The sequence below is a fragment of the Uloborus diversus genome, unplaced genomic scaffold (assembly GCF_026930045.1).
Source record: "Uloborus diversus isolate 005 unplaced genomic scaffold, Udiv.v.3.1 scaffold_254, whole genome shotgun sequence".
NCBI classification, from domain to species: Eukaryota; Metazoa; Arthropoda; class Arachnida; order Araneae; family Uloboridae; genus Uloborus; species Uloborus diversus.
The window spans coordinates 1-15,140 of NW_026558411.1; the positions used below are offsets into that span (position 1 = coordinate 1).

Below are 15,140 nucleotides of genomic sequence, written 5' to 3' on the forward strand. Positions count from 1 at the left end.
TTTATATATTTTCTTCTGCATAATAATATTTTTGCTGCACCTAGATATTGCACATTTAATAACATTCCTTTGAGTTATGAATGGAACTGAAATTAGTTGTCTTGGTAGTGTTGTGATTTTTCTTTTATTATTATTCTACCAATTGTTACATGAGGAAGTTTTTATGTAATAGAGTTATTGGCATTTTTTTTAAATAAAATTTTTGAATTAACATTTCAGAGAAAAATATTATCAAATGCTCATTAAAGTTTAATTATATTTATATTTCTACATTACAAATATTGCAGTAAATACAAATTGATTAGATTACACTCCTTTAGCATTAACATCCTTTTGGACAGTTTAAAACAGTTTTGGACGGTAAATACCACCTGTCCAGTCCTAAACCAGTTTTGGACAGTCCAAAACCCAACCTTGTTGATACGTAAAGATGATCTAAGTTTTGGGATTTTAAAGAAATCCAAAGAGGCCTAAATTTAAATTTTGAGTCATAAAATTGCTCTTTTCTAAAAATTGATGGGAAATATTTAGAAAAGCCTGAATGCTGAACATGCAGTACTTGACACCATTTATTTTTGAGGTAGACCGGCAATGCAGCTAGAGTAACCTATGAATTGAGCTAAAGTACACAAACAAACTACTGTATACAGGGAAAAATGTATTTTGAATTCAAGAGAATGCAAGATGACAGTCACTGCATAAGAGACTCAAATACTCAAATATAGGGGAGAATGTTGTAGCTTGGGACACTGTAAATTTCTAAAAATCTATTTTTAGCTGCCATGTCTTTTGGAATCTCTAATAGTAACCTTCACCATTAAATTGTGCCATAGTAACAAACAGTATCAAAAGAGTTAAACTGATCATTTTATGAGAGAAAAAAAAATCGTGACTCTATAGAGTAAATATTTTCTTCAATTTTACTTCATTTTCAGTCTTTGAATTTGTAAAGCTAATCAACTGCATCTAGATTAACCACCATTTTGGTTTTTCTTAAATCACGTGGTGATTATACTCGGCACAGCCGAACATATTGTACCTCTTAGGATACGTCCAAAGGTGCAACATATGCATATTCTTAATAATTAAGATATGTTTAGGAACATGGAAAAATGTTGCAATCTGATGTATAGTCTTTTAAACACATTTAATATGTAGATAATAATTCATTATTTATTATTCATTACCATGAAAAAAAAATTTTTTTTTCATTTTTTGGTGCAAAATTGGTTCAAGTATATGGCTGTTTCCTGAATCATGAAGAGTGTCCCATGGTACAACAGGATGTGTTGTACTTTGGAACAGTTTGGAACTCTTACTGTAAATGGCTGGCTATATTTTATTTTCTAACTGTCTGAATTTTAAAAAATGTATTGCGGAGAAATATGTTGGGGGGTATTTTGATGTGACTTTTAGATTTTAAATTTGATTTCAATAATTGACATTAAAAATTAAAATATGAAAAGTGTCCCAAAGCACTCTCCCCTATAACAAAAATACATTATAGCGGTAACTTGCCTTTTATTTATACAGTTATGTGCTTCTAAGCGGCTGTTCATATAAAGAGAAGTCCAGTTTAACAGGGTTCGGATTAATGAGGTCTATGCCTGTAGTAATGATTGAACAACAAATATTTGTCAGTCATTTCTTTGTGTTTTCCGTGTTATCTAGAGAAAACTGAAATAAATTTTAAAATTTGTATATGTTCTGGCTTGCGAGATTGGCTCTGCTAAAAAAAGTTTGGGCACCACCACCCCTCTCTTAGGTATGTTATAATTATAATGATATGATGAAAGAGCACACCAAGGTCAAAAGAGCACAGCAATCCAAATAAAACTACTTGCTGGTCCCAGGGTTAGTGTCCAGTTTTGATACCTCCCCCCCCCCTCTTTAAATGGTAATTCTAGCTGCCCTAGTGACAAGAGGAGAAATAAAACTTAAAATTAAGCTATGAAAATTTTTTTGAAACTTATTTTTGGTACGAACTGCGTGTCACTTTTCAGATTACTTAGGGCTAAATTTCTGCTAAAACAAGTGAAGGAGCCCTATAGTCCTCACAATATATTTTTTTGTCTAAATGGTCTGAATTTCGTTTTAAATGTAAAAACCTTCATTAAATAAGGTATAATGTGCCTCGAGCGAAGGAGGATCAAAGGGGATATAATTCAGTTGTTTAACTTTATAAAAATGAGAGCTGTTGATGGTTTAACTTTTTTCACGGAAAGCAGGACAAGAGGTGATTGTTTTCAGCTATCCAAATCTCAGGCTAGTCTGGAAACAAGGGGAAAAAATACTACTTTAGTAGGTTTGTGGCACTTGGAGCAGTTTACCGGAAGAATAAGCAAGAATTGGATAACTTTAAGAGGGTCATTCAGCTTCATCGGTGACTAATAAATTGACTAGGATCTTCCTAGCTTGACCCCATAGCCTGTTGATGGTCATCGCATTTATATAAATTGAAAATAAGTACTGTAGCTCACTACAAACGTCAAAACCTTGAGAATCACGGGACTGGAAAAGAGGGGACTTAGGCTAATTAATCCTAGTTATGATCCCTGGTAGAAATGCAAAAAAAAAAAAAAAAAAAAAAAAAAAAAAAAAAAAAAAAAAAAGAAAAAAAAAAACATTGACTTACGGGAATAAGCCTAGGAATTTTGGGGCATAAACTGGAATTTTGAGAGCAAACCAACTCTTATGTTTTTCCACGTTGATTCTGATCTTAAAACACGATTGCGTGAGATTTTTTAAGATGATATCACTGTTGAAAAAATCTTCTATGTTCTCAGATTGGAACAAGGTATTTTGTATTTAAAATTGTAATTGAATTAAAATTAAAAATATGCTGTTGAACAGTTTTTTTTGCAAGAATTTCAAATTGATGGTTGATTTTGTACAAATAAATCATTTAAATGTTCAATTACGGATTTGTAATGTTAATAAAAGTATTAAACATTCACAAATCAATCAGTTAAGTATTTAATTGCATACCAATAAAAAAATAGTCAAGGGCAACTAAACAATCTATTTGGCATTATTTTTTTAGAAAAGAGTTACGTAATTTGCATTTGAAACTGTAAAAAGCATGAAAATTTTGAAATCGTGTAGGAAAAAAGTTAGCAAAGTTTTCTTTTCATTAAACTAATTGAAAATTCCCGGGATTTTACAAAATTTGCTTCCTGAGAATTCCGGTTTGTTCCCAAGAATAAACGCTTTTTTTTCTTTCCTTTGCAACGCAGGTAAAGAATTTGACTGCACAGGCCCTAGTTCAGCTCTTAGCTGCAACAATGGTTCAAAGTTGCTATTTGGGCTCAAGAAATGCAATGGCATTTCCCATGGAATTAGTTTTTTTTTTCCACCACTAGTAACATTCAAACACATTCTATTTATTTTTTTATATCTTGCAGTGTTTTATTTCAAATTAATTAAAAATAAGATTTTAAATGAATTATTTTCGTAGGCCTCTTTCAGATTCACTGCCCGAAATTTGATAGTCCATCGTTTTACATTTGGAAAACAATTTTTAATACTGGCTAAATAAGTCGTCGCCTGAAGAGCAACACTAAGATATCTTACTGTTGCTTTGAGGCGACGATATTCATAACCGCCCTTTTTAATTCCAGTTGGAACTAACAAGTTCAAGTAATCTTGAATTAGGAAAGTAATGCACGGATAATAACAAATTAATACCTTTGTGCTTGAAAATTAAATGAATAAATTTTCAACATTTTGATGCACAAAAATTGCAAATTACTGCAGAGACGTGTTTCGGCGTTACAAAGAACACCTTTTTCAATGCAAAATAGGGTGAGCTTTTGGATGAAAAGTCATCTGAAAGCTCACTCTTTTTTGCATTCAAAAAGTGTTCCTCACCGTAATGCGTGTCTGCAGTAATTTGCAATTTTTTTGCATCAAAACGTTGGTAATTCGTTCATTTAATGCAAGGATGTTTTATTTTCTGTCATGAAACTTTGATTTAAAATTTTTAACTTTTAAATTATAATCACTATTCAGTTCAAATGCACGAGCGAGTTACTCAAATTTAGCATTCAACCTCATTTATTCAAAATTAAAATAATGGCAAAAAAAAAAAAAAAAAAAGTGAATTCCCAAGAGAACTCTATTGAGTTTCTGGAGCCAAGCTAGCAACTTTGGACCCCCATTGCAGCCGAACTAGAGCCTATGTAGTGAGACATACCTGGGTAGTGTGAATCAACCTAAATCAAGAATTTTGTAAAGATCCACAACCCTCAGCTTCTGTGCCAATCAAGCCCTGGGTCCATTACTCTAGCTTGAAAAAATAAAATTAAAATGCGTGAAAGCTAAGTTTTCGAAGTATTCAATACTAATGCCATTGACATTCAAATATGGTTTACTAGTTGATGGACATTCTGCACCACTCATATGCATCTTTTAAAATGAGGGACAGCGCGAACGCAGTCCCAGCTACCAAAAATTACGCACCCCAAGCAACCGCAATTTGCGGATGTGGCGAACGTCAACCCTCCGAAGTGCAATGAAGGGCCTCTGCTCGGGGGAGCCTCCTCGTTGATCAAGGCATCCCCAGTGCCAGGTAAGTATGATTGGAGAAACTACAATTTTGTATATATATCTCTTTTTACTTCAGAATAAACTGGTAAAAAAGATATTTTTCCTAATTAGAGTGCCGTTACTTGGTACAGGTAGACTCAAACATAACTATGATGATAAATACCATATCAAGTATTCTCCAAAGTTTGGGTTTGCTGATAAAAAAGTAAAATAAATATCAATCAGAAATTATTTCCAACCTAAGTAGCAATTTTAGGAGTTCTTCAAATCGCGTTTTTCCAGATTGTCAATAGATGGCGCAAAACATCTTGATGCATCCGCTGAGTAAGACTTAAATGGGGCAACCGGGCAACCTAGCTGGAAACCAATGTAAAAGCTACGCAGATCCTAATCACAGCATCACGGCACTGCTAGGTTAGGTTTGCCCCAACTATAAAATTTAAAGAAATTATCCTATCCCCGGCTGAACATTTTGAGATATAAGAAATTAATATTGGGAACACAAAAAGCAAAAAAAACATCAATATGTCGGAGAAACTGCTTTTAATTTAAAAGAATTTGGTTTTTCTCTGTCTGGAGGCATATTTGTGTTTGATTTCCACCATGCAATTGCAAGATGTCGCCAGAAATTATTCGAAAGGACTTCAAAAATGACCCAATCACAAGTGGATATATAGAGGATGAATAAATATCATTAAATCACGATGACTCAGTCAATTCTGAATGCGTAGAGTACGCTTTCTTCCTATTGTTGGTTTCAACAAACAAATAAGTTTTGCGTCTAGAACATGTGTAACACAGCTAAATCAAAAGAAAAAAATGATAAATTCTGGATTAGTTAGCGTCATATCACATTTTTGCAAAAATGGGAAAGAACTCTCAAAAGTTCACAGACGAATGTTTGAATCAACGAAGAACCGAGTTAAAAATTTAAAGCTGTGTATGGAAATCGTACTTTCTTACTTATACTCCTTGAAAGATGCTGTCGTAAATTGTCAAAGTTGCGCATTTTAGCCATTAGACAATGGGTTTTTTTTTTCCTTCAGTCAAAAGTAGTACTTTTAGTCACTGAAATTGATAGAACAAGCAAAGAAAATAACATGGACCCAGAAAATTCTTTCATTTTTCCAACAGTTATTTTTTAATAAATTTTTTTAAATGTCCGATTTTGTAAACAGGCAAATGATGCTCTTTGGTGCCGCGTTTCCACGTTATGATAATCAAAAAGCGAATTAAAATTGCGCTCTACGCTTGCTATCAAACATATCGTTGCCAATACACGTGAGTAAAGATGCGAATTAATTATATTGCTCTGTGAATGGCATTTCATCATTTGTGATGTCATCGGCAGGAAATGTAAATAATGAAAGAGCACCGATTTAAGTAATCTTTTAAAAATATTAAACTTAAACAAATTACTTAAAAAATGGTTAGATCCTATCTTTTTAAGCAAGTTCTTTCAGAATAAAATACTTTTAAAATTTTGGAAACGACCCCATTTTCTCTTTTATTTTTCACAAATCGCGTTCCTCTCCAGATTATAATGGTTCCGACTTTTGACGACGGAGTTGTTATAGCTATTTCATTTGTAACTCATACAAGCTTGACACACAATCGAGGCCATTGTGGTAATCGCAATTTTGAAGACTAAAGATGATATGCACTTCTTTTTAAACCGGGAGCAGCGCGAACGCAGTCCCGACACCCAAAAATTACGCGCCCCAACCAACCGCAATTTGCGGAAGTGGCAGCCGTCAGCCGCCCGTAGTGCAATGGACGGCCTCCGACCGGGGAAGCCCCCTCCTTGATCAAGGCATTCCCGACGCCAAGTAAGTATGAACGGAGAAAATTCGTTTTTTGCTAGTATCATTACACACTATTCTAGAAACTGGTAGTAAAGGGATTTAGTGTGGTTTGGTTGGCAAAAAAAAAAGTTGGCAGTGGAATGTTTTACACCAATAGATAACAAAACTTGAAAACACATTAGTGCGGAACTTGTTTTTATTTCTTACATTTTTCAAAATCAATTTCATGTATTTTGAGAACCCTCTTAATTCTCACAATTGAGACATTTTAAATTTTGTTCAAATAAAAGAAGGCTTTTTCCAAATTCTTTTCCCTATAATGATGAACTTTTTTAACATAGTTATAATCAGTAACCCTAAGGTAAACAGGTTATTACTTATATAAATGAGTAAGATTTATAATTGAAAGAATTTAAACAGTCACGAGAGTCAAGATTACGGGTAAAGATGTGGAACGCTTCACGATTTTGCGTGTCATCCTTGCGCATTGGCCCTGCTAATCTTCACTGTACTGTATCCTCCCAATTTGAGTACATGTTCTCGGGATGTGTCGTTCATGAACGAACGGGTCTAAAAGAATGGTTCCTCAAAATGAACGGATCAGGACGATCTCCTAAAAAGTGAACGACCTTTCTTTTAAACAGTTCAGAACATTGTATTGATGCACTTGTGATAAAAATCGAGATTTTTTTTTTTTTTTTTTTGATTACAACGACAATTATCTTCAAATTTTAAACTCTCAATCAATAGCACATTTCCTTTTTCTAAATCTGTATATATAAAATTACTTGTCCTGACTAACAATCAAAGCGCAGCCATAACTACTGAGGCTAAAAAGCTGAAATTTGGAACGTAGGTTAATTTTATACCGTGCGTGCTAGGAAAGGATTTTTTGAAATTTCAATTTTGTGATGGTGAAATATGATGGGGAACGTTCCGCACGCACATGCAAAATTCTCGAGTTCATGGTAGGTAGTAAATAATTCGAAATCTTACAAGAGTTACGAATATTCGAGTCGTACGAACGAAAGATGCTAATTAACGGAGATATTAATTAAAAACTCATTTTTTTTACCCCAACTTGAACATGGGTCTATGCCAAGAAATGTTCCGATTCATTCGGTTTTTGTTCCGTTGAAAAGCCCATAAAAAATAATCATTTCAAAAATATTCGCAGGGACTAGAGCTTTGAACATCGAAAAATGACTACAAAAAAAGTTATAAGAGTTTGTAGTAAAAACTGATTTATTTCAAAAATAAATTTCTTTCTCCATTTTTTGCGCAAGATTAATTTTAGCTTGAAGAAAAGCTGAACAATATTATTTGTTGCCATTTATTCACGTTTTACACGCTTTTTTTCGTCCAAATAAGTAGTTTCTACGTTGGTTTAATTAAACACGCTAACAATAGGCTAAACAAAAACTTTCGCCAAGATTAATAATGTGCGAAAAAAAAAAAAAAAAAAAACATGTCTCCTATATGATAAAGGTAACAGTTTTCAAAGAGAGTCGACGGCTCTTTAAAATCCTCGTCTGGAATAAATGGCAACAAATAATATTGTTTAGCTTTCCTTCAAGCTAAAATTAATCTCTCAAAAAATGGAGGAAAAAATTTCTTTTTGAAATAAATTAATTTTTACTTCAAACGCTTATAACTTTTTTTGTAGTCATTTTTCGATGTCCGCGGCTTTAATCCTTGCGGATATTTTTGAAATGATTATTTTTTATGGGCTTTCCAACGGTATAAAAAACGAACAAATTGCACCATTTCTTGACGTATACGTATGTTCAAGTGGACGAAAAATTGAGTTTTTAATTAATGTCTCCGTTGATTAGCGTCCTACTTGGTTGAGGCTGGGATATTTGTGACCCTCGTCAAATTTCGAATTTTGAAATACCTGGTTCGACTCTGAACTCGAGCCCGTTCCTGAGAATTCCGCATATAAGTGCCTAACGTTCCCCGTCCCTTTTCACCCCCTTAAAATTGAAATTTTCAAAAATCCTTTCTTAGCACGTGCTTATGTTATAAAATAAACCAATGTTCCAAATTTCAGTTTTTTAGCCTTAGTAGTTTTGGCTGTGCGTTGATTGCCAGTCAGGCGAAGCTATTAGATGCAAAAGGAAGTGCGATATAACGAGAGGGGAAGTTTCTTCGTGAAAGGAAAATCTCACGTTTTTTAAAAGCTGTTGATGTAAATTTTCTGTAAAATGAACGTATTTTCATTATCATAATCGTATTTCACTTGACAAGTCGGACAAGTCGGAAACAAGTCGGAATAAAATCACGACGCATTTTTGAAAGTTCATCAATGAAATCAATTTGTAGCATTTTCTCCTGTGCTTGTTCGTTCTTCGTCTGAAGTACTGAATCCTAACGACCACTGATGACACAGAGAAACGAAAACGCTTATGGCACACGCACATTGCCATAAGCGATTCTTTCTTTTCCTGTGCAGCGGCAGACACAAATATTCCCTGTCTCCCTACAGTAGAAAGTGAACTCCGTAGATTTTTCCCTATCTAGTAAAGTCAAGAAACGGCAAAGTTTTTAGCCTACCTTCCCAGTAACAGTCAGAGAAAGAAGAAAAAAAAGCATGAAAGAAGGCTTAATGCACCTTGAAAATATTACAAAAAACAAAAAAAAAAAAAAAAAGTGAAAAATAAACAATTTTTGCTATGGGATAATGTATCCCTAGGGATCAAGTACCCCTGTCTCCCCTATAATATAAATTCTGACATTTTGAATTCAAATTATGTTTTTCGCAATCACGAGTTGCAAGAGAACCCTACTCATTGGGGTCTATTTCTAGAAAAAGCCCTCTCCCCAAGCCTGCTCCTTCTCCTGGGCGGTTCCGTGTGTGTACGTGTTTAAAGTTGTGCGTGTGTGTATGTGTGTATGTAGGACATGGACGCCACCGCCCAGGAGGAGAGGATTCTGGTGGACAGTGGCTGCTAGTGGAGGCCCAGGAACAGAGGAGCAGCTCCTGCATGGGCCGGTGGACGACGGTGCTACAGAGGCCTATGGTCCAATCCGAAAATGGAACCAGACATCAAGAACGGTCAAATGAAAACGATTAGAAATCGTGATTGCTCAAAAAAAAAGTAATTCGGAACTCCAGCGCTCGAATACGCTACCTTGCGGTGATTTATAAAACTGCGAATGCAACTAAAACTTTGCCACGTTGCGTTCCATGTGTGTCTGTTGACGTAAACACAGGCAGTTTGTTCTGAGTATTTATTAACGCAATCGATGTGTCTTAGTTTGCTTTCAGCTACAGAAATTAATTCGTCCCTTAGTAGTATTCTCGACCTCCTCAAAATAATGTTAGTTTTCATTATTTCCTTAATAATAGGTGAAAGCGAAAATTCTGGATTAACAAACTTGGATAACGTTCTACAAGGTAAAAATTTTTATTGTTTTGTATGAATTTGTAAGAATATGGGAGTTTTTTTAATCTTAAATTAATTAAACTTACCATATTTTACAGCAGCATTTAGTTGGAATGGACAGTATGCAAAATATTTTCTTGAATATATTATCGTAGAACAAAATGAATAACCGAGAAAGAATTTACTTTATTCCTTTTATTCTCAGCTGAAAGGTATCGCCAAATTTGTTTAGGGTTATAATTTTGGCATTGTGCGAGCAAAGTAGCCTTGGCGAGATTTCGCGTTTTTAGTTAAACCATTTTCAATTTTTATCATGAGTGGAATAAAATGGTAGTAAGATTACAGAATTCGATAAGTAAAAAGAAATAATTGTCAATCAACTGAAAAGAAAACTACCACCATATATCCGTGAGAATTTTGTTGATGATTTGCATAACATGACACAATTAAATCGTAACTCAGAAATTAGAAAAATCGAAACAGAAAATTTTTAAATTAACCGATTCAGGAATTCGAGAGAAATAACTCAGCTACAAATGGAAAACAATAAGCGCTAGCCAAGCAAGGCAAAAAAAGTATCATCTTCTTTCGATAACAATTTGTAATGTCATATTGAATTTTCTAGCATTAATTGTTATTCTTGTCAGACCACAATTATTATTTAGTTTTATCAAGAATTGATAAATATCGAATTCAACATCGTGGAAATAGCTGCTTAGAACTACGAACTACGTACTTTGCATTAATGTTTGACGTTTAGTAATGCTTCTTGAATTCTCATTTCTTTCTACGTGGGTCAGAATATCAACAAGACTTTGAAAATTAATTTAAAAAGAATAATGCGAAACAATCATACGTACGAACAAAAATCACAACACTTTTAGCATTTTCTTCGTTACCATGTGCGTTTGTTTTAGTTTTCAATTCCGCCATTAGACAGTGACTTCAGTGCCCCCTATAGTTCGTTGGAGTTGCGAATTAAATAAATATCGAAAAATTAAAAACTGGGAAGTAGGGTATTGAGATGGGGGAAAATGTCTGTCGTCGATCTGTCTGTCCCCCTCCTAAAACTTTTGAGCGAATAGTCCGATTCGAACAAATTTTTTTTTTGTTCGAAAGAATTCGTTTAGGACACCTCAGTCCGGTATTTCACTTTTTGATTTGAACTATTTTTTTGTTCAATTTTGAACAGTTCAAAAAATTAGTGCCTACGGGGAAATTCAAGGCAATTTCGAACTGTGAGGTAAATTTGCTTCAAACAAACTTTGTAGGAAAAAGCTTTTGATGAAAAACGTGTATATAAAATATCTTTTTGATTTGAACAATTTTCCATTCAATTTTGAACAGTTCAAATCCCCTAACATTAGCGCCTACGGGGTACTGAAAGTCAATGTAGATTCCGTACTTGAAGGCGGAATTACTTCAAACAAATTTTGTTGGAAATAGCTCTTGACTACCAACTCCAGACTCCGACTCCGAGAATTTAGGGGCACTTGACTCCGACTCAGACTCCCCATTTTCGTCTCGGACTTCATAGCTTTGGCAAAAATTTACACACGGAAGAAAAATGACTGACTCCGATTCTTGGATATTCGACTCCGACTCCTTTATCCCAAAATGAGATTGTCTCTGACTCTGCATCCATGGTTTTAACTGTGAAATAATTATTGTTAATATGACTTGTTTTTATTTTCACTCTAAAGTTTTAATTTAGGTATTCAGTTTTCAGCGGATAAACTCGAAGTCATTTATGTTTCTACACAAAAATATGCGAAGAAGATTTTTTTTTTTTTTTTTTTGACAATGAAAATTATTTCTTTACGTTGACATTTTATTGTTTTTATTTATTTTGGTAAGTGCATTGATTCATTTAAAAAGTCATTTTTTGCAACAGGGGAAAAAGAAACGATTTTTTTTTGATATGATTTATTTATTTTAATAAGCTTATTAATTTTAGTTATTATTTTTTTCATTTTGAAAGCGGTTAAAGAATTTTTTTTAAATGGCTTATTATTTGTTCGTTTATTTATTTATTTATTTTTGACGTATCCGGAAGAAAAATGACTGACTCCGATTCTTGGATATTCGACTCCAACTTCTTTATCTTAAAATGAGATTGACTCCGACTCCGCAGCCATGGTTTTAACTGTGAAATAATTATTGTAAATATGACTTGTTTTTATTTTCACCCTAAAGTTTTAATTTAGGTATTCAGTTTTCGGCGGATAAACTCGAAGACTCGAAGTCATTTATGTTTCTACACAAAGATATGCGCAGACGATTTTTTTTTTTTTAACAATGAAAATTATTTCTTTTAAGTTGTCATTTTGTTGTTTTTATCAGGGGAAAAAGAAACGAGTGAGTCATATTTTATTCCTAGAAAGCAGCCTAAAATATTAAAAAATTATGTTTGAAACAATTTGAGATTTTAGCTATTTTTTAGAATATTGATCAGGTATAAAAAAGTAGCATGAGTATACGAGAAAGTACGCTTGTTTAGTTATAGACGGAACTTCTAGTTAACATTTAGAATTGGTCCTGCCCCTAGACGCTAGCGGAAAACGACTGCTTTATTACTAATAAAAAATCATTTTGGCCCTTTCAACAAAAAGGAAAGGCCTTTCGCACTTTGATTATATTTTCAACAGTAATCAGCAAACAGATACAGATACAGATACAGATCATAAATATATTGAGTCAGAGCGAAGCTCTTTTACTCTGTATGAAGGATAAGATGTGATGGAGTTGACATTAGTTAGGTCATGAGGGGAGGGGGGGAGGAGGAAAAATAAGAAAGAAAAAAAAAAAAAAAGGAATCGTTTCAGGGCCACACTATATACATATTTACATATTTATAACATGAGATGAGACAGTGTAATAGTAGAATAATGAAAATCCGGATAAATAGGAAATACTAGGATAAATAATAACATGACATTGAGAATAAGTATGAAGTATATACAAATTTACATGAACGAAGTCATGAGTTGGAGAAAAGCAAACTGCCAGACCATACCTGGCAGTTTGCAGCAACTCCCACGAGGGGGAGCAAGTGAACAATGTCACTATCTATACTAGGGTTGCTAGCCCTGGTATAGGAGACTAATAGAGAGCATAATGAATAAACATTGAGTCAGACGGGAGATTTTTCCCGCCAGAGTTAAAGGTATATAATACCTGTTCATGAATAAGGGGGTTGGTGTGATTTTCAAGATTAGTGAAGAAGTGAGTAGAGGTGTCAATGATGAAGTCAGTAATGTGATTGACTCCAGAGTCATTGTGTAGGGTAGCGTTGGAAACGTACCAAGGGGCTTTAAATATTTTCCTAAGAATCTTATTTTGAATTGTTTGGATTTTTGCAATGTTAGATTTGGCAGCATACCCCCATGCGGGTATACTGTAGACAAGGGCTTGTCTGATGATGGTAGTATACAGTAAGAGACGGTTTTTTGCGCGAAGGGAATTTGTTTTGTTAAGTAAACCGTAGAGATAGCCAATCTTAGTGTTAGCTTTTTTTATAACGTTATCAATGTGAGGTTTGAATGTGAGGCTTTTGTCGAGGTGGACTCCGAGGTATTTGACAGTATTGGAGTAAGGGATAATATCATCGCCAACTTGGATGGGCTTAGGATATTTTTTGATGTTGTTATTGTAAAAGCAAATAATCAGCAAACGTAGGCCTGAACTACTTTTTATACGTTACTATCTTTAAAAAACGCTGGTAGTAAAAACTGCAGAACGCTGATTCAGAAGTGTACAATAGGCTATGTTGTCAGACAGAGCCGCTGAGAGCCAAGGCGGGCCCCTCCCTTCCCAAAGAAAGAAAAAAAAAGAAAAGAAAAGGGGAGAAGAATAAAAAATAGGGAAAAAGTAAAGAAAATGGGAAATGAAGAAAATAAAATGGGAAAAGAAGAAAAAAAAAAAGGGGGGGGGGAATCAAACCTGCTTATTAGAAAAACAATTAACTCTATTTGAAGTGCCACCACAGAAAAAAAACCAAGAGTAAATTTTACTTAATCTTTACGTTTTCTCTCATTTGGAATTGCCCCCTCTCCGTTTTTTATTTCTTCCTTTCTTTTTTTTGCGTCGTCGGGCCCCCTCAAGGCCCGGGCCCCTAGTTTCCGATTAGGCTGTCATGGCCTCTGGTCGGACCTGTTGTCAGATGCCACTGCTGAACACTGCTCAATCAGCTGTGGAAACAAGCCCAAAAACCAGTCATGAAAGCCGTAAAGAGCAGCACAAATAAAAGCCAGTTCAATCTTACGTAAATAGGAAACAAAACAAAACCAAAAAAAAAAAAAAAATGCATTTTTTCGAAAAGAATTTCGATAGTTAAAATAAACTGCTGATTTTAAAAATGGAATTACAAGCAAACGATGATATATAATTCCGTTTTTATGGCTTATGAGCTTGCGAAGTCGGGTTTTATTTTTACATTCCGCTGAAAATTTTTGTGTGGTACTAGACTTTAGCAACAGAAAACGCTGCCGAACCTTTTCGGCTCACATCAAATTCGAAGACAATTAAAGCAATGTGTTTACTTATTAAGAACTAGCTAGAGTATATTATTTTGAAGGAAATAGGGCATACTACTAAACTTCCAATATCATAGTAAGTCTGAGAGAATTTCTAGGGAAGGGAGTATTCGCTCATAAGATTCTCGACAAATCTGTTATTTCAAAAGAGTTGAATAGCAATTACAGAGACGGTTGGTCCATACAAGCTGCGGAACGGCAGCATCCCCCGCAAGTTAAAATATTAATAATAATAATACGTTGTTAAGTATTTGATGCATTCATACATTTATTTTATGTTGATTCTGAGTGGGAAAAAATCATACAAATTCATTGTTGATCATTGAAGGGAAATTTTGCATCACACACACTAATACGAAGATAATCTTACGGCCTCAACTGAAGTGCAAAAATATTCCCTAGACCGCTCCACGCAAAGCAGCTCCCTCAAGCTCGCTGCTTCATTCGGTTGCGCGCCCGCCGCAGGTGGGCGTCAGTGATGCTAAGAGTAGTTAGCTCTTTTGATCAAAAGCTTTGTACACATGCGCTGCATGACGTATGATCAGTTGTGTGGAAGGATTTTTCAACCGTCTGTAGGCTGCAACTTTTGCAGCTTTGACACTTAGCAGTTTGGCAACAAAATTCCACTTCCGCCAGAGGCCGCTACAGTTCCATCTCTCGCACTGTTCATATCTTTTCGCTCGTAGCGAAACATTGTAAACAAGTGTGTTTTAAAAACTATCATCTGTATATTTGGAAATATTAAACTACTTTTGCCATGAAGCTGTTCAGAGAAGCATAGAATACACCGCCCTAGGTTTTTGGCATATTTTGCATTCGATGTGTCTAATTTGTGTTTATGAAGCAATCTTTTTAAAACTTGA

General features: G+C 34.5%; 2 non-coding genes and 1 pseudogene across 2 annotated transcripts; all 3 read right to left on the bottom strand.

Moving 5' to 3' along the window:
• Positions 1 to 4,417: 4,417 nt before the first annotated feature.
• On the bottom strand, positions 4,418 to 4,578 carry LOC129233212 (U1 spliceosomal RNA). Its single transcript, XR_008581434.1, has one exon. It is a non-coding gene; the product is annotated as a U1 spliceosomal RNA (small nuclear RNA).
• A 1,645-nt stretch (positions 4,579 to 6,223) lies between these two features.
• LOC129233215 (U1 spliceosomal RNA) lies at positions 6,224 to 6,385 on the bottom strand. The gene has a single exon (XR_008581436.1). It is a non-coding gene; the product is annotated as a U1 spliceosomal RNA (small nuclear RNA).
• A 411-nt stretch (positions 6,386 to 6,796) lies between these two features.
• On the bottom strand, positions 6,797 to 6,915 carry LOC129233217 (U6 spliceosomal RNA; annotated as a pseudogene).
• Between the last annotated feature and the right edge of the window lie 8,225 nt (positions 6,916 to 15,140).